We start from the raw sequence: 16,305 nt of genomic DNA on the forward strand, positions 1-16,305 counted from the left end.
CAATTCACCCTAACATATGACATGAATAATGTAGCAGTTGAAATATTTCACTTGAAAACACAGATGTCAAACTCACGGTGGTCCAAGAGGAAAAGTCAGTGGATCACCAGTGTCATTAGGATTCATTTTCTGGAAAACATTTTTTTTTTCCACTGTCTGGAGATTTTTTGTTGCGAACCAGTGTGGTGGACTGACCAACCCTTCGCCATTCCTAAAACCACACTGCCAGCTTGGCTAAAACCATTTGCATCAGTGAAATAATTGAAGGAAGAATCTGCAATACTGTAATTTAAACATGTTAACTAATTGAAAAGCTAACACTGACTATGTTGCGCGGATCTTGTTGTAACCTTTTTTCCCGCTGCTGTGCTTCTGAGGGAGTAAACCAGCTCTGGTGTAGAACTGCAAAGAGGAGGCTTCTTGGCTTCCTCGTCTAAACAGGTCAGAACTGGGCGGGATAACAACATTACCTTTCAGCGACAAATCCTCTCATACATCGTGGCTCCTCTGCCTTTCTTGTCACACAGAGCCTGAAAATACTAAAAGCAGTTTCTCCTCTTCCCACTCCTCCGCCACTTCCAACACCGCTGCCACCTTTACTTTCTGCTCTTGTCATACAGTGGAGCTGCATGTTTATAGCCAACACTCTTTCTGAAGTGTACTTTATGTGAGGCTGTGTGTTAATGTGTGATGTTGGTGAGACCAGTTTTGTTGTGTTGTTATGGTGATTGTTGCAGCCACTGTGCAGGAAACTGTACGTGCATTTTTGCAAGTGTGTTTCTGAGCACACTCGTGTCTGTTTCTATGTTTCATGACAACATATACAGTAGATATGTCGAGTGGGTCTGTTATTTTGGAGATGAAATCATTCATGTGGGTTGATACAGGCGTGGGTGCTCTGGCCTGTTTATCCATGTGTGTGTGTGTCTGCAGCTGTGGCGCTTGTCCACTGTGTGAGGCGAGGTTATGGCATCCTGTTCCTTTTCCTTGCTGCCTCTCCATCTGGAGCAGAGCCAGCCTCAGTGAACTGTGCATTACAGTGGGATACAGCCCCATTATCACTGTGGAGAATGCCGGCATCCGGACCAGGCCTGCTGTGTGTGTCTGTGTGTGAGTTTTCGTGTTTGTGTGCAACATGAAATTATGTAAATTATTTAATTTACTTGCTAAAATCCCAGTGGTGTAACGGTGGTGTATGTGGATGTTCATGTGTGTTGGTGTGAATGTTTGGTTATGTCTGCATGTGTGAGTTTATGCTTTTGTATTTCAAGATTAATGACGACCAAATGTCTTAACATGGATACAAATGTGACAAAAAGCAAGAGCATTTGGTAGTAGCAGATTTAGGATTAGTGACCAAGTGACACCCAGAATATATTTTTCGAGCATGAAATACCCGGCCTCTGTAGACGGTGGCTGTAAAAAGTTTTTATTTTCTTCAATGGCAGATGAGAGGCTGTGGCCAATAGTGATGGTGAGAATTGTGACAAGAACTGAAATGATTATTTATAAATCGACTAATTAATCTGCATCAAATTTGGTAATATATAATATTTCAGTAAAATAATACTAAACATTTACTCATTTTAACTTCTTAAATGTTTGTTGCTTTTCTTCTTCTGTTATAGTAGGCTGAATATCTCTTATTCAAAGTTAATAAGTCAACTTGTGCTCTGTGAAATTGCAATGGGCAAAACCCATTTTTAAGGTAATAAATATCTTGTCCAAAATTTAAAAAACAAGTACAAGTACCTTGGAACTGTACTTAAGTGCAGAACTGGCGAGTAAATGTTACATCCCACCATTGCTATTTCCCTGACAGGCGAAACAGCAGCTGCTGTAAAGGCAGTGATAGGCCGGCTGAACAAACCCTGAGTTGCAGGCTAACACTCCTGCGTATGCTTCACACTCGTAACCACCACAGGCCAACAATAGGGGAGAGAAACATGTTGTGGAAGGCACAATGTTCACACATTGAGCTGCTACAAAAAAGGTGAGAATATGGGGTTTTGCAGGTGTCTGTCAAATACAGACACAGACTTGAAAACATACAAGAACACCTACATGGTTGCATAATATGCAGCGGATGTGAAGTGAAGGATGGTAGCTGGAGAAAACTTGTCTTTCTTGTATCTTATTCATAATAAGATGCTATTTTTGGTGCGTCCCAAACAGCAGAAAAAACCTCCTTGGCATGATATGCTAACACGTGAGCAAGAATTTTCTTTCCCGTCTTGTCCAAATGCTCCAGCAGCATTTTTCCATCCAGCCTTTCCTCCATCTGGGATCAGGCAGGAGCCAAACAGGAACACATTTTTTTCTTTTCTTTGTTTTTTGTTCACTCAGCGGCAAGTTATTCATGCAGAGGTGCTGTGTGCAGAGTGAGTGGGAAACGAACCCTGCACCATCAAAGTAGGAGTGGGCCTTTTATCAGCGTTGCTTTGCATGTCTGTGTAAGTGATTTTGATTTTGTGCATGTGTCACTTGGCCCCTGTGCTTGTTTCTTTGCCTTTGTTTGCATGTTGTTGAGAGAGAGGATGTATGCTGTATGTGCAGTGGAGGTGATGGTGTTGTTTTCAGGGTAGCCACACCATAGCAGAGGCTGTACTTTACTTTATGTACTACACAAAGGATATTCCCTAAAGGATGGACCTATTCCTTTGACTGTGACTGTAAACTTTGCATTGAATGCAACTGCCATATTCACAATCGAAGCTGTGTGTTGTGCCTAACTATTCTTTAATGATCAAGATTAGGGCAAAGTTGTTGAAAAAGTCTGCTGACCGTATGTAGATGGTGTCTGGGAAGAAATGTTGCCTGAGACGTTCAAGCTGGGGAAGAAAAGTCCCCAGTGATTGATGGCAGGGAACAGGAAGTTCCTTCTTGTCGAAACAAACCTTTCATGGTTGTTAACATGCATACAAATGAAAAACATAGCAGCTTAAATTGGAAACGTTTTTAGTGTAGACACTAAAACCTAATTTCTAGTAGTTAGTATCTGACATTGCTCAGATTGCAGGGAAGAATACTTAATCTGAAGTATGTAAAACCTATGACCTAGACCAAAATAGGTCTTTCACAGACAGTTTGCGTTTGCTTGATATGCATCATTTTGATTTTCAGAGTGTAATGTATGTTAGAGAGATATTAAAACAAAGATAACAAATGCAGAAGGCCGGGTTCACATACAACAGATTGTAAGATGTTGGAAGAGCCTCGGTAAGAGAAACAGGGAAATATGTGTGAGATTATGTGAGCAGCGCGAAGAAAAAGAAAAGAAATGTGATAATAGGAGTGAATCGGAGTGGAGATGTTCTTCAGGGGGGTGAATGGAGAAAGTAAAGCAACAAGATAATGGGGGTTGGATAGTGAAGACAATGTGATGGAGACTAAAGAAAAGAAAATGAGACGTGTTTTTTTGGGGCCAGGGGAGTTCGGCAGTACTCGCCTGGACTGATATCACCTGAAGTGTGACATGTCATCTTCAAAGACAGAAGGAAATAGACAGTTGAAATCAGAAAGCAACAGAAAAACACCCTTTATAGTTGTCTATGAAGATTCTCAGTCATCCAGGTCATAGTTATCCAACGAAGGTTAAAATCAAGGGCAACTGGACTTGGTTGAAGATACTGGAAGACCCTGGTGTAGATTGAGAAGCCGTCATTGAACAGGGGAGGGGGTCTACGCCACCACTTATCCCCCACTTACAATGCTGTCCTTTCATCACTTCCCAGGAAACTCAACAAACGTAACCTATTGGCCTCAGGTGAAGATACCAACGATGGTCGTTTAGTCTTGGCCACCGGTAGTCTTAACGACTGTAATGACTGTCGTCACAGCAACAAGGAAGACTAACGAACCAGCGGTATCGATGACCCGGGATAACGACCCCACTGAGGTTAAATAGCTGAGTTTCCCTGCCAGTCAGTCAGAACTGAAGAAGTCCTTTGGATGAGGGACGAAACGTCTTCCAGTAACTTCAACCAAGTCCAGTTGCCCTTGATTTTAACCTTCGTTGGACCCTTTATAGTCTTATTTCAATTCATTAAAGAATAGTTTTAAATTTGTCTGCTTATTAGCTTTGTTGCCTAGAGTTTAATGAGAAGATTGTTACGGCTGTCATTAACTAAATATGAAGCTACAGCCAGCAGCTTGTTAGCTTAGCTTAAAGATTGGAAACTGTGGGAAACAGCTACCCTGGCTCTGCCCAAAGATAGCAAAAATCGCCTAAATTTAAATCACATAAATTAAAATTAAATACCTTTTATTGTCCCTGGGGATGCGTGGGATTTCCCCTTTCTGGTTTGTCCCTGCCTCTGCTGAATAATTTTTATTAAATTTATCCCCCCCTCAAACTGATAAATGCTACTTCACTAGTGATGCAGCGCAGTGCAACCACCTCTAAAGCTCACTAATTAACACGTTATATCTCCATTATTTAATCTGGACAAAAGACAAGGTTTGAAAGTGACAATTTGTGGTTTATGGACAGTAATGTGCCAGACTATTTCTTGGTCAGGTGCAGTAAAGTCCTGGCTAACCATGAATGGTGAGACAGGACAGCTGTTTCTAGTCTTTATGTAAAGCTAAGCTAAGTTAGTTTCATAGTGGTATCAAACATTTCATCTAACTCTGGGAAGTAAATCAAATGACACAAAAATACTGTACTGGCATATAACTTTTGTATTTAAAATGCTTTTGTTAGACACTGTGGAAAAACCGTATGCCACTATGCCATATGTACACACATTTCCACGTACGTGAGACAAATTTATTTTAGGAATTAGGAAATATTTTTAGTGAAAATGAGGAGAGGCACTAATGCAAGGCCACATCAGTATCTGTCTGATTCAGCAGGTGTCATTATCTGATCACACTGTATATGATATATAGGTTTGCGGTGCTGACTTGCTGCTGTCTTGACAAAGCGCTCAGGTATGCTTTCACTTCAGTGTCCGTGCTGCTTCAGATGTTTGTGCACAGCAGGTGTGATGATAGTGGCCTATGTGATGTGATTAGAGAACCTAGTTTTGTGCACCTTGTCTACATCTGCTTCATTTAGGCTGCTCTGCTGTGGTTAAAGTTAGGATTGAAGGAGGCTTTAAACTTTATAAGCAGCTTTTTAGGTGAAAATGAATGTTCCTGCTCTGCTTCCTGTTCAGTGTGATTATTAGTTCCTTTCACCTCTTTCCTCTTCAAATGATGAATTTGTTCTGAACTTCAACCCCTTGAGGAAATGAAATGCCATTAGAGTGACTCCGCTGCCATCTGGCTCTCATCTTCTCATCAGGAGACGGGTTGTAAAAGCGTCTTAAACACAACTCGGTGCTCACTGAAAGTGTAAAACGTAAGCGTAACAGGCTGCTTGAACATCTCAACGCAGCCTCATTCCTCTCTTCACCTCCTTCCTGCTCCTCACCTCTCTCTTTCATCCTTCTCTCCATCAGGCTTTTCTCTGGTTGTCTTGTTAAACACACAAACATGCACAGCCTGACACGTCATCAGCAGATCATAAGAAACCAGCCAGACTCCTTTCTGATTTTCTTGATTATTGGATGACCAATCAAAGGATCTGACAGTGTTTCCCTGCAGGCTGACCGTGTCTAAATGTTTTTGGCTCTCAATTCATTTTCCCGCATGACTACCTGGCCACCTGTCTGTCTGGCTTGCTCGCTCATTTTTGAAGCAGAGCTGCACATTTAGGGGCAAACTTGATAATCCTGATTATTTTCTTGAATACTGGGGTCATGGTTCATCTGGATGTGGTGTTTTGGACCTTAAACAGCCCCTCTGATGCTATTTCATGGTTGAGCCTTTACTGTAGCTACAGGTCAGTCACATAACAAATATCTGTTGCCCAGTGATTTTAAGTGTTCAGATAGACTGAAATTTTAAATGCTCCTTTATGGGTTGAGAAAATTCAACCACTTCTTAACTAAATACAACATCGATGGATTATTTGAAAATAAAAATGGCTGGACGCAAAAAAAATTCACAGTCGCTTTTTTAGATTCATAGATTTTTTACCAAGCAGGTAGCTGTTGATCTCCATTTATTTCAGTGTGCTATGGTAATTTACATACAGTAAAGAGACTTTATGCTGTTAGAGAGAAATCATCCTCGGTGGTGCAAGGAGATTTTTAACGCATGTGTCTTATGGGTAGGAACGATTAAAATGTCTCCACGATCAGCCTTTTCAGAGTATCGTTGTTATCGTGCTACAGTGCACACCCAGTCAGTATTAGTTCTGTGGCTCATACACGCAGCTGACAGTTGCTCTGTCAACATCGCAAGTCTACTACCGCGCTGCCTGCGTGCTATGCTTTCTACAAAGGCAATACTGTAATTGTTGGCCGTCTTAAAGTTCCCCATGTCCTCTGTCGGTCAATAAACCAAATAAACCAATATCTTCCAAAATAGTCTTACAAACCAAAATGAAAATGAATCGTTATAAGATCTTGAATGGTGATCCTGCCTGAAATAAATCGTGATATGATATTTTTGGCATAACGCCCAGCCCTACTTATGGGTCCAAACACACAGCTGGTGCATTAAACGTGTCGTGGAAAGGCAAAAGACTAGAATCGAGTAGCCCGTAGTCCAGCAAATGAATGGTGAGCTCCTCACGAGAACCAACACTTTTTTTTTACTTATTATGAACTCATCATCCTTTTGCGGTCACATGTGGTCTTATGTTCATGAGAACAATGTAACACACATACACAGGACTTTTAATGCAAAAAACCCTGCGTCCAAAACGACAAATTATCATCAAATGATATCAGCTAGTTGTTTAAAACCTGTTACTACACCATCATTTTCCAGCAGGTCACAGTGACGACAAATGGATCTGAAATTAGTGTGATTTGGTGAAATGATGCTTAAATTAGTCCTTAATTTGTTGCCAGAACGTGTCAGAAACGTGTCTTAGTCAAACAATGTATTGCTATTTGTGGTAAAAGACTCTTGGATCAGCCTGTTTTTGGAAGACATTGATTTTCATGCCTACAGTTGCTTCATTTTTTTTTTTTTTTTTTGCTATGTTGTTTTTTGGTCTCATGGTCACCAACACACGTTTTCATGCAACGCTGCGCACATGCTCACAAAAGCCCGCAGTGTGGTTTTGATGGAGCAGGAGGAAGAAGTGAGGAAGAGCTGAAGAGTGAAGGAGGCTGAGATGAGGAGGAGAGATATTTTTGACTTCACAGCAGGATGTCTGGAGAAGCTGACGTCAGCTCATGATTTGCACCTTTTGTCACATTTTGAGTGGAAGTTTTGCTCTCAACGGTGTCACTGCTGCGATCTCGCCTGTGCACAAACACATACATTCACAGCAAAAAGGCAAAAAAATCGCATGCTTATTTTGTCTGCACACACATTCACGCACGCACACACACAAGCCAGCCCCTCCCTTCTTCATCCTCTCTCCTCCCAGAGGCACAAAGATATTTTTATCTTCCATAAAGCCCAAACGCTAATGAAGCATCGACGACACAAATACATTTTCATGATTTTTTCAAATCTGGTTCGTACCACCACTGCTGTGAGTCTGATGCATTTCAACGATGATTGTACATTAGAAATCAGCCATTTAATCATGTACTCATGTCATATAATCTCATTAGGGGAGAGAGGCAGCGAGGTGAGATGATTCCACTTATTTCCAGTCCATTTACCTGTTTCGGGCATTTTCATGAAACAGTTGACAGTGTCATAAAATAAGACCCACAGCTCTTCCAACACAATATGACACTTTTATGCGAAAGGATTCTTGAAATGAATGTATTTGCATTGGAAATGAGTGAAAGAAATCAACACAAATGCTGGATTTTAACACGTTTTAGAAAAACAAAGGCAAAATTGAAGATACATTCATTGACTGGATGAGAGAGAATCAAACTTTGAATATCTGGTAGTATTTTGTGTCTGAGCATGATCTATATCATTAGCCACATACATAAAGGTTTGCCCAAAGAATAAAATCAGGCAATATCGTCTCTCTTTATTTCTCATCATAAGATCACTGTTTCCCAATCCTAAATCGATCACATGAGACATATAACATATAAACATGGACACACACAAGCTCAGAAATGTCTGTACCATGTTACCGCTATCGGGGGATATGCTTCCAGTCTGCGTTGACGTAATAGAAGTGTCATCACACCTGAAGTTTGGAGACAGTTTAACTCGTCAGCCAGTCCTAGCAGCACATGATATTATTCCTTTCAAATGCTATTAGACTAGCGCTGAGGCAATATGATTTACCTGTTCTCTGATTATTTATCATTTTGATTTATTTCATACAATCCTCTGCAAACAGTATATGATGCAACACTTCACTGCTAAATCTAGTTGTTGTGCAGGCGGTTGATCTGCCAAAACTGTTAGTCTTTTGTTTGTGCTGTATGTTCATGTTCGCGGTCTTCATGCTGTGTGCGCCAATCGGCCGATGACTCCTCAGTGTTTGCCTTACATCATCTTGTGCAGAATCTTACACACGTTTTGTACTCTGGAACAGTGTTAAACTATACCTACACCAATTTTGTAACAATATACTTCTCTTATATTACATTTATTTAAAAGTCATACACTTTCTACTAGACTGTATTTATTTGAAAGCTAAGGTCTTTGCTAAATACATGGTGATAGATGCGTTGGCTTCAGACAAAAGGTTAATTTCAATATTAAATTCTGTTTAATTGGTTAATTGGTCGATTAATCAGCAGATTATTTTCTTGATCAATTGATTTATTGTTTTGTCTGTAAAATGAAAATGTAAAATTTCCACAGTGCAAATTTAAGTTGCTTGTTTTATCATCTTTGCTTGAAAAATACCAGAAAAAAATCATTCATCAATTAGCCCATTAATTGGCTGATCGAGTAATTGTTGCAGCTCTAGTTGCTTCACTGTGATTGAAATCAATGTGTTTTCTTTCACATTGTTTTCCATTTTGAGAGATTCCAACAGCGGCGTTATACACGGCTGGGTAACCTCAATAATTTATTGGTACAGATCGAAATTAATATTAAAAACTGTCCAAAACGAGCTGGCAGTGAATGCCTTCTTTCTTTCTTTTTTCTCCAAATTGAAGATCTTGTAATTCTGTGGTCGCTGATTGATAAGAGGCTAGTAAAAGTCAGCGTTCACTCACAGTAATATATGATTTCATACTAAAAGGATTGTTCACTTTATGAATTAGTCAGTTTCATGGTTTGCCCACAGAACTCATTTCAGCTCAGAAGCTCTGTTGACAAAAATAAGCTCCAGTCAACAACACCTGCATCCTCAAAACAATGGAAATGACATTACTAATAGCAACAATGGCAGCTTAAAACTACCTTGGAGCATAAACAGCTTGTAATGCCTGTTGAGTGTGCCGACTTATCAGCTGCTGATGGTTACTGACTTGCTTACGGTAGCTTAGCTGAATGGAAGCAGGATTTTAATGGATTAGGGAATTAAAAAGGCGTTCCAGCGTTGTGAGGAAGCATTGCGTGACTGCGTGTTGTCGCCGTCTCCATTGGCCTGACCGCTGTCACTGCGGTGTCACCGAGTTGTGAGGTTTGTCCCAGAATAAACAGGACTTTGCTTTGATTAGAGGAAGTACGAAGGACTGTGTATCTGTATGAGTGTGTGGGTTTAGTAACTCACTCCTGGTATTTATGCACATGCTCTAACCCATTTACCTTCATCTCCTCCATGTCAGTTTTCTTTATTTCTCTTCCTTTTATGCAGCCAGTATCTCTTCCTGCATCTCTACACACCACATCTGGTCTCTCGCTCTCTCTCTCTCTGGTTTGCATCGTGGCCATCTGGTCTTTTCCTGCAGCCACGATGAAGCGTTTGCCATTTAGAATTTAGATTAAGCAGAAGGCCTCTCCAGTGACAGGGGAGGGAGTAACTCACTCTCTCCTCTCGCTTCCTCTCTCTATGTCTCTTGCTCACACCAGAGCACTCATCCACATGTGTCTTTCTATTCATACATACAGTTAAAGACATTATCAACCCTTGTACAGGCACGCAGACCATGAGTACTTCATATAAATTGAAGGCTGAATATACTGTAACATGACCGATAGAGATAAAGGCTTAAAGCTGTCTGTGGTTATGTTTGAAGCAAAAAGTCATCCAACTAAAACAAAAAAAGACTTGGGGAGTCTAGTTTAACCGTGCTCGGGCCCACCTCTTCAAGTGGGCCCAGGCACGGTTAAGCATACCAAACTGGTCAAACAAACCGGACTTTAGGGGTTAAACGTGCTCAGGCACGGTACGGATTGCCTAGTGTGAGTACACCCTTAGTTTGTCGTTCCTGTTGCAAAAATGGAGAACGATCATGGTCATTGCTAAAAGAAACCATAGTTGACTGTTGAATGGAGGCGGTGTCTGTATAGTAAAAATGAAGCGGGCAAGTTGCTACCAGCCATGGTTCCGTCTGTTATGGTAATATCTGGGAAGACGCAGACAGCGGAAACAGCTGATCGGGCATGTGAGTAACATGTTCGCTACGTCAGAACTTATTCAGCAAAAGTGTTTACATCTCCCATTTAGTGCGTTAAGTCAAAACTACCTCACAAACCACCTCAAGCGAGTTCCCCCCACATACATAACCTTTATGTCATCAGTGAGTCCTGTTCAATCGACCTAATAAGGCTAGTATGTAGTCAACAAAGCCGTTGTTCAAAATCTAATGTGCAGCCTAGAAGCGTCTTATGTATGTATTTTTGAGTATGTGGTTTGACAAATGAGAGCCACTGTCTGCAAAATGTCTCTCCATAAATCCCAGAGGGGAAGAGTTAAAGAGGGAAGAGGAAGAGGGTAGTGTTGAACAATGCAGAAAGGGATTAGCTCCGGCTTTAATTCCAATGTTGGGTCCAGCTGCTGCTTTTTTCTCCCCTTCTCTTCCTCCCTGCATCCTTTCTGCTCTCCCTTTCTCACCTCTCTCTCTCTGTCTCTCTCTTTCTCTTTCTTGGCGGCTGCTGTTTTTTTCCGCTGCCCTGAACCCGGGGCCAGGAAGTGTGTCCATGGCGACAGCAGGAAGTAAAGCCTTGGTCTCCACGGCAAGCAACAGCAAGGCAGCAAGGCAGCTCCCTGAAATATCATTGTTTACTCATTCATTTAAGCCCTTAGAGGGTCTTCAGTTTTCATGAGTTTTCAAGAGTTTTCATGTTCATGTTGGATCCAGAGCGACAATATGCATGTAATATAATGCTAATATTATCTGTTATTTTCTTTATTTTGTCATGAATCAGAGAGAAAGAACGGGTGAAGATGCACTCAGGCTATCATGTCTGTGTTTTATTAGCTCACTCTGTGCTATGTGTTAGTGTACATGTGTGTGAGAAAGACCGACAGGTTTTACTAATGAATCGGCCTTTACAGAAAAGCACATTTTGCTCTGTCTCTTCCAATACTGAACAACAACATGCATTCACACATTCTGTGTTTATTCTAGTGTTCACTCAGCGAAACACTTTGATTTAGTTGCTGAAATTCTCCTGTGATGTTTTTCACTCTCTCTCTTTCGGTGACCTTTACTCTCTGGCTTTACCCAAGCTTGTGCCAAAAAAATAGAGGGTATCTGTATGCAGGACACATCCACACGGTGCCCACAGTGTGTGCGAGAGTGTTGTGTGTTTTTGTGTGTGTGTGTCACTTGGGAGAATCGATTGTTGGCTCTGCCTACACAAACTCCTCACCAATGTTCTTCTATAGCTTAGAGAAAAATGAGAGGGAGGAAAGCACCAACGTACATGTAAACAAATAAATACATATATGGAGTTGTAATTACATGTGTGAATACATTAAGTAAATAAAAAAAAACGATTTTGAGGCATGGTTCGTCTATGTGTGGCCCTGCGATGGACTGGCGACCTGTCCAGGGTGTACCCCGCCTTGCGCCCGATGTCAGCTGGGATTGGCTCCAGCACCCCCGCAACCCTGTACTCAGGATAAGCGGTTGACGATGGATTGATGGATGGATTTTGAAATAAGATTCAGAAATAGATGTAAGGATGATACGGGATATAAATTAGTGTATCTATCCAGTGCAGATGTACACAAAGGTGCAACAAAAAAATCAGCTTTATTAAGTACTAGATTATGTAAACTTAATGACTATGTTTAATGTTTTAGTTTAAAGGATCATTTTGCCCAAATGCAGGTAACAATTCAATGTTCGCAGTAAGGCCTTAATTATCCAGAGCAAATGGGGAATTATTTGTGGAAAGAAATGTTGCAGTTGAATTTCAATAAAATAATTTTGCAGTTTTGTGAATAACGCAAACATCAAAAATGAATGTCTCAAAACGTGAGCCAGTAAAACCAAACCATGGCTAGATAAAAGTGTGAAAATATTCTTTCTCTAGTAAAGAGTGAGCTTTAGCAAACTCCAATCAATCCTGTTACGCACTGTAAGAGAATGGAAACTAAAACTAAGACGCTCTTTATTTAAAAGGGTGTAAAATAAGATTTTTTTTTTTATTCAAAGAACAGATTGAACAACAATCTAGCAGGTTTCACCATTAGCCCTCTACAGCGCACACAGCTTCAATCAGCTCTGCATTCACCTTATAAGCCTCTTACATTCGGGCTGAAATGGGATTGTGTGATGGTTTGATTGACTAAACATTTACATTTATTTCTCTTTTTGTGTACACGATCTACAATCTATGTTGACTTTTATGCAGTGCTTAAAAAGCAAGTTGCATAGTAACCGTATCTGCTGAGGATTTAAAGGATAAGGCTGGTGTTATTCTGCACTTTTCTTCTTACTGCAAGGTCCACTGAGTAGCTGTTTTCAGTCGTATCGCAACATCTTCTACATTTGCCCAGTTGTCATGGAGATGATTACATTTTGAGCACTTTCAAAGTTGAGATATATTTATCCTAATGTCAACAAATACCATGAAAAGACCAAAACCTACAATGTGTTTATCTGTTGTTCAACACTTTCCTGCTATCCTGCCTCTGGCTCTCCATGTCCATTCATTCCTACTGAAGATCAAAAAAGGTGAGATGGTCACAAATCTGTAGTATCCTGAAACAGCTGGTTGTTGTAGTTTTTAGCAAACATTACTCAAACAGGGAAAATTGTGCATTTTTTGGGGACCATCTTTAGTCATCGTTGACTGATACACATTGGCTTTTTTTAATAGTTTGGAGCTCTAAGGCAAAGATGAAAAGCTATATCAGTATAATCAGTGGAAAGGCCATCAGATAACTTGCTTTGGCAATTAAAAGATATTTCTGTATGATATGTTGATATTGTTAAATATAGTGGATAAAACTAACTTTGGTGATTCCCTGACTTTTCCTCTAGCGCCACTATGAGGTTGACATTTCTGTTTTTGGTGAAATGTCTTGACAACTATTTTGGCACACACATTCTTGTCACCCTCATGATGAATTATAACAACTCTGATGATCCCTTCACTCTCCATCTAGCACTATCATTAGGTCAGTTTTTATTTGTCCAATGCTTTGGTTTACAACCAAATACCAACGTTAGCCATACTACTAATCGAGGAGCAAAAAGGACTGATTTATTAGTTTGTACCAAGTTTGGGAAAAGCTTCAGGAAGATGCACAGAAGAAGACACATCAAATAAGAGAGAAAAGATATAAATTAAAGACAAAATGATGGAAAAAGGTGAATATATTTGAATCAACAGCCCTGTTTTTATACAGCATATCTTCTTTTCTCCTCAATGAAAAATGGGCCAGTGGCCTATATTCTCCGGCGCTTTACTGCTTCTCCCCAGATTAGCACTTCTTCCTTTCCTCCGTATCTCTCCCTCTCTCTCCCGCTCTCTTTCGCTCTGGGCTTTTGAACTGATAAGTGCTGGCAGTACACGCTGCCTCATTGGACACGAGGCCGTCTGTAAGGAAAAAGGACCAAGCCTCCTTCTTTCTTTGTCCCTCTCTCGGCTCTGTCATCTAACCTCCTCTCATCCCTCTATTTCCCTTCTCATCCCATAATCCCGTTCACAATATGACTCTCTCCGCTCTTTCTCTTCACTTCTACATCCCTCTTTTCACTGCCCATGCCTGTGGTGTGAATGGGGAGGGAGTGGTGTGCGGGAACAAAATAGAACGACGAGGGTGAATCCTGCGGTAGTGGGCAGAGAATCTCTTCCAAAGCTAACAGGACATATGAGAGAGGTAACCAGCAGGACTTACAGGAAAAGGGCGAGGAGGAGAGAGCAAGTGAGCAAAGAAGTAGAAGAAGGGAAAAGACTGGAGAGATGGTGTTACACAAGGTGTTTTATTTGGCAAGTGTAGATGGGTAATGTTCTCAGCGAGAGAGACATCCAAGGAAGATTAATGGACAGAAATCAATTCTTATGTTTCCTGGCGGCAAGATACTCCTGTGATGATGACGACTTCATAGCCTTCGCCATCTCCTGTCTGTGCCATAAAGAGCACCGGGAGGCTTAAAGGAGCAGTTATAAAGAATGAAAGTAAAAAGCAATGGCAGAGCAGTGGTGACAAAGGGAGAAATTGAGACAAAGAGGAAGAAGGAAGCAGGGAAGAAGCAACATTAGTTGAAAATGATGTGGATGAGGAGAGAGGGCGGATGGCACAGCCTCTGAGCACTGTGATTGACCTTTTCGATGGCAGGATTGTAAATTAATTTGAGGCGTCTGTGTGTGTGCGTGAATGCACGTAACAGATGGCAGCGCTGCGCTTAGCAATGAGAAATAACATACTGTACAAGCCACATAAATGTCACCTTTGTTTAAAAACCACCTCACGTAAACTGGCATTTTGCAAAACTGAACATCTGCTATTAAAAGCCACAGGTCTTACTGAGTGCTTCACCATTAGTGGACTAACTTAATTGTTCATCACTGGTATGAATAAATCATAATATGTCCATTACTGAATCCATTTCATATTTAGAGTCAGCAAAATTAGAATATTTACTGGCCTTGAAAGTGCAAAGTACCAGAGTTGAAGGCCTGAGCAGGTGGAATGTAAGGACATTTACTCAAGTACTGTACAAATTTGTTGTGCTCACAGTTTACTTGAGTATTTCCATGTCATGCCACTTTATTCTTCTACTCCATTTATTCAACAGCTATAATAATTGTTTACAAATTGAAATTTTGGAAACAAAACATACTATAAGCTAATGAAATGCAGGGGCCATTTCTACAGAATCCCTGAAAGGCAAGTGAGAAAATAAAACTTTGTAGATCAATTTTCTAAGTCTGATCTAAATAGTTTTCTTTCCTGTGTTTATGATTTAAGGTAAAAAAAAAAAAAAAAAGTTTGTTAATTCATTAAGACCTCAAGAGGGTGAAGTGCACCACTTCAGATTAGCGCCAATTAAAATACATTCTAACTAAGAGAAAGGCATTACAGTAATGTTACGTAACTTGCAAACACACAGTATAAGTACCTTGTTTTTAGTGTGCTTGGAGAAATTAAAACTCACCTGGTAGAAAACATAAATTCTATTAGTCCTATGTAAAACACATCATAGTAGTGCAGTTCAATGAGTATTACTCAAACAAATTCTGAGTTTGTTTGCTGCTGATTCATGTTGGAAGGAGCCAGATGAGTTTTTTCAGGCTGTCTGGAAACACTTCTGTGTCCTAGACAAGCTGTAGGATGTAGTATTACTTAGTACTATTACTTTTTGAGGCTGCTATCATGTGAACTTGGACCCAGATTAGCATGGATGGATATATTTGCTGTGATCACATGAATTTTTGGCACAAGCACAGCGCTGGTTTGAACCGATTGGCTGTGGTTTCCAATCCATTTCAACCGCTAACAACACAGACTATATTCCAGTTGAAAATGTTTTGATCTTGCTGCTGTTTGATTAGTACAGTGATTCAATATCGTACCTGCAGCCTTATGAGTCGCCATTTAAACTGGTTTCCCTACCCTTTGCATGACATAACAAGCAGCACATGGCCAAATGGACCGTAGCCACAAAGACAAAGTTAATTTCCACTGAGGGAGCACCAAGGTCAAGCATACATCAGTCAGCAAGTCTTTTCCTGCAGCTGTGATTCAACACTGTGCCCAATCAATCTTCACTCTAACAAAATTTCGCCCGCGTGTACATATAGTCAACCTGTGTGCTTGAATTGTAGCATTTGGCACATTTATCCAGTGTTATTTATCCAGGTGGGATAATCAAGAGTCACAGACAACAACTGATAGGCTGCCAGAAACCAAACAAAATCTAAAATAAGGACAGGCAGAGAATCAAAACTCAAACTGCACCCGACCACCTCAGCAAAAATGAATAAAGAGAAACAGCTGCATGCTAACAGCATGGTGTT

This window comes from Micropterus dolomieu, linkage group LG12, assembly GCF_021292245.1.
Source record: "Micropterus dolomieu isolate WLL.071019.BEF.003 ecotype Adirondacks linkage group LG12, ASM2129224v1, whole genome shotgun sequence".
Taxonomy (NCBI): domain Eukaryota; kingdom Metazoa; phylum Chordata; class Actinopteri; order Centrarchiformes; family Centrarchidae; genus Micropterus; species Micropterus dolomieu.